Genomic DNA, 4,543 nt, shown 5'->3' with positions numbered 1-4,543 from the left:
GTCCAAAGAAGAGCTACCAACCTGGTGAAGGGTTTGGAGACCAAATCATATGAGGAACGGCTGAGGGAACTAGGGATGTTTAGTTTGGAGAAAAGGAGGCTGAGGGGAGACCTCATTGTCCTCTACAACTACCTGAAAGGAGACTGTGGGGAGGTGGGTGTTGGCCTCTTGTCCCACGTGAATAATGACAGGATGAGAGGAAATGGCCTGAAGTTGTGGCAGGGGAGGTTTAGATTGGGTATTAGGGAGAATTTCTGTTCTGAAAGAGTGGTCAGGCACTGGAACAGCCTGCCCAGGGAGGTGGTGGAGTCACCATCCTTGGATGTATTCAAGAAACGTGCAGATCAGGAACTTCAGGGCACTCTCTAGTGGCCAAGGTTCTGAAGGTTTTTGTGGGTGTTTTTTGATGGAGTATGTGTGGTTGTTTGTGTGTGTTTGGGTTTTTTGTGTGTTGATGGTTGGACTCGGTAATCTCAGAGGTCCTTTCCAACCATGACAATTCTGTAAATCTGTGATTCTGTGCCCCATTCAGCCTGGTTTTGAACACTTCCAGGAATGGAGCAGCCACAACTTCCTTGGGCAACAAGTTCCAGTGTCTCACCACCCTCATAATGAAGAATTTCCTCCTAATGTCTAATCTAAATCTCCCCTCTTCAAGTTTCAATCCATTTACCCCTCAAACTCTTGCTGCATTGTCTTGTTTAGATGATGGATCTCCTAGTTAGTTACGGGGGGTAGATGGATTTCCAGGGCTGTAGAGAGAGGGAATAAATCCTAGAAACACAGGAGTGAGTAGAATTGAGCCAGCAGCTCACCCGCTGAGCTGTGCTAATCACAGAATCACAGAATTATTGTGGCTGGAAAAGAGCTCTGAGATCATGAAGTCCAACCTATGACCTAACAACACCACATCAGCTAGACCAGGGCACTAAGTGCCACATCCAGTTTTTCCTTAAAGACCTCCAGGGATGGTGACTCCACCACTTTCCTGGGCAGTCCATTCCAATGTCTAATCACCCTCTCTGTGAGGAAGTGCTTCCTAATATCCAACCTAAACCTCCCCTGGTGCAGCCTCAGGTCAGGCCCTCTTGTCCTGTCACTGGTTGTCTGGGAGAAGAGCCCAGCCCCCACCTGACTGCAACCTCCCTTCAGGTAGTTGTGGAGAGTGAGAAGGTCCCCCCTGAGTCTCCTCTAATAGTGCAACTCACCTCCCAGTTTGGAAGGGCTGGGCTCAACCCAAGATTTGCAATAAAATTGCTTTGAGGCTCTTTAAACCTTCCCTGGAAGGTGACCACTGGTCCCTGCCAGATGTAGGCAGTTTGAAGGGAAAATGTGTTAGCGCTGGCATCCCCGAGGCAGTGCTGGTGTGATGTGGGTACCTGGCACAGAAGGGGTGTGAGGCCAGTCCTGACCTTGGCTTGCAGCTTTATGAGCACTTTGGTTTGATGCATATGGGTTTATGAGGGACTTGGGTTGACCCACGTGGGTTAATGGGTTGATTTAGGCACTGCCATCTGGCATCCCAAGGTGCATCACCGCAGCCCTTGGCATGGAGGTCAGGTAGGTGGAGGGCAGATGCAAGGAGGACTCTTTTTTCCTATAACACTACATCAAAAAGTTCAGGCAGTGATTCTCTTTCAACATCCACCTATTTGTAACTGCTGCATGGTTTAGGATGAAATTTGTTTCCTTTGCTGACAGATTAACCTGCTTTCCAGGCTGTCTGCAGCATCCCAGCAGCAATTCTGATAACACTGATTTCCAACTTCAAGCCTCCTTTCTCCACAGCAACAGAGTAAAGGTTAGGCACCCTCATCCAGGTTAATGGGATTTTTGTTTTCTCTCTCCAGAGAGACAATATGACAATATGAGGAGAAAAACACGCAGCCTGGGGTCTGCCCTGAGTCATATCCTCGGGAGCATGTGGTTAGGAGTAATCAACAGGACTTGGCTGGCACTTGGCCACCCTGGTTTGGGCAGAGGTCTTTGCTTTGCCAGTGCCATCCTGTTTCAGTGTGGAAATACCCCAGCTAGAGCAGGGTTGATGAACAGGAACAGTGGGGGCCAGCACCAGCCTGCCAAAACCTTTTACTTGTCGATGGAAAGAGTGACAGGCCAGCTTGGACAGGAATGTTCATGTGGGGCAGAGGCAGATGGAGGTGCTGACCCGAGTCTGGCAAGAGTTGTCATGCAAACATGGTTGCACTGGTTTCTGAAAAGCTACTTCCAATAAAAAAGACCAGCATGAGTTTGCATCAGGATAAAGCCCAAATACTACCATTGCTCTTGATGGAGACACACAGCAGAGCATGAGCCACAAATTGTTCTGTGTGGGTGCTCCAGTGCCCTCCCTTCTGAGACTTGGAGATGAGGGCTGGCACCAACAGGGGGCAAAGGCTTTGGCTCTGCTGACCCTGGGGAGGTGACAGCATGAGGGCTGCTTTGCTTTTCCAGCAAACATCATTACCTTGTTATCAGCAGAGCAGAGCGATTGCTTGGTGTGTTTGCTGGGGAGGAGGGAGGCAAGGTCAGCTCTGTACCTTGGCTGACCCAGCTGCATGCCTGGCCAGATCACTGCGGCTGTGTCACCTCCACCATGGAGTTCAACCTCATATTTGCTACCCTTCGGCAAAAATGTACCCTCCTTGTTTTTCAGAGTTGGTTGGTGGAGCAGGGCAGTGGCAGGGATGGCCACTGCTGCTCCTCTGGCCTCACCTGACCTCCCGAGGCGATGCACAAGCATCCAGGAAGCCTCTTGGGGAGCCTCATTCACTGAAACTGAGCAAAACATTGTTTTAAAAAACTTTTCAGGGCTACCTTTCTGCTTGCATTTTGCAGCGGTAGGGTAGGAACAGCAGGGAATGATTAAGGAAGGTGCATTTGGGAATTTGTAAATGAAGCAACTTGGTCCCAAGGGTTAATGTTTCCCTAATCAGGTGGACAAACAATATTGCATAACCCTAAGCCCCAGTCACAACCCTGTGAGGCTGCCTGGCTTGAGACTTACATATTTGCAGCAAATTTCTTATCTATCAACATGAACTGAAAGGAAAAAAGGTAAATAGAGAATATCAGCAGTATTGTATGGCTGACTCTCCCTGCAGACCTTGCCTTACTGATAATTATTAACTCTCACAAACTAAGAGCCACTGCAGAACTTGTGACTGGGACACGACAGCATTTCTCAAAAATGCTTGGTGAATTTTGGGTGCTGCTCACAGACAGAAATGCCCACAGGGTTGCCTCAGCCCCCAGCTACATGGTGCAGCTGGCTCATTCCAGGGTGGGGACAACCCCAAGTTGTCCCCATTGCTCTTGCTCAATACCCAGATGGGAGAATTTCAGCATGGCCTCCTACTAAACCTGCAATTCCCCCTTGAGGTCTGTTTGGTAGTTTGTTTTTTTTTTGATACTGCCTTCCAGTTCCCGTTCTCTCAGTTTTCTGCAGCTGGGCTACATCCGTGAGCTCCAGCTGCTTGCTGTTTCTTGAAAGCAAAGACAACCCAACCCTTTGACAGGGCTGCAAACAACCCTGGAGTGTTTCCTGTGGTCCATGAGCTCAGCCCTTCACCCTGTTACAAGCTACAAAGCTGGTCTTAATGTATGTAACAAAAAACAGGGTTAAAAACTCTGCTGTAATAAAGAAATACAAACGACAAACTAAAAATGTAGTTTATGGGGCTGCTAATAATGACTGGGTGGAGGGGTGAGCAGTGTAATGAGCTCTTGGGAGGCAGCCTGGGTAACACCATCCCCTCTGAGTCCCAGAATTCAGGTAGAGGACACCTTCAGCATCCTCACTGGGAGCTCGCCCACCCTCGCCTGGGCCAGGGGACAGGCACCACACCTCCCCTTCCCCCCCAGCCCATCCCCTGAGCTCAGGTTTTGCATGCTGGCTCCCCAGCTCAGTGTTCATCTGCTGATTGCTCAGCCTGGGAAATAAAGGGGCAGGCACTGAGGAGTTCAAGTGTTGTATTCAGTTGGCAACATTGAGCCTGTCCCCCCCTGCCCGCTGCCCCTCGCTTGCCGCAGCCCGGCCACGTTCAGACTGGACTAAGTCAGACATCCAGGAACCCCATTTATTTACACTGATGGAGCCAGGATGTGAATCTGGCCTCGCAAATAACCCTTCCCCTCAAGTGGGAAACACAGTATGTTAATCTCCCTGGTTTGGAAAGCTGTATTTTTTTTTTTGTTTTACTTGAACACAGAGCTCTGTCCCCTCATCATGAGCAGATGTCTTGCATACGAACTGCATTACCTATAAAGTCTGCTTACTTCAAGCAAATGCTTCTCAATCATATCTTTTTTCTCCTTTTTTTTTTTTTTTTTTTACTTCAATTTGAAGTGAAAGGTACAGTTTAGGATTCAAATGCTTTTGCATTACACGGGTTTCTGACCTCTTGAAAAACCCCATGGAATAAAGGGCTTCACAAACCTGAAACTCCCCCTGAATCATTTTGCTGCATTTCATCCTGCCTAGCTGAACTTGCTCTTGATTTCCTTCTTTTTTTTTTTCTTTTTGCTTAACATGGCACTTAGC

Source organism: Apus apus, chromosome 4, assembly GCF_020740795.1.
Source record: "Apus apus isolate bApuApu2 chromosome 4, bApuApu2.pri.cur, whole genome shotgun sequence".
NCBI classification, from domain to species: Eukaryota; Metazoa; Chordata; class Aves; order Apodiformes; family Apodidae; genus Apus; species Apus apus.
Note: the sequence above shows the minus strand (reverse complement) of the source record.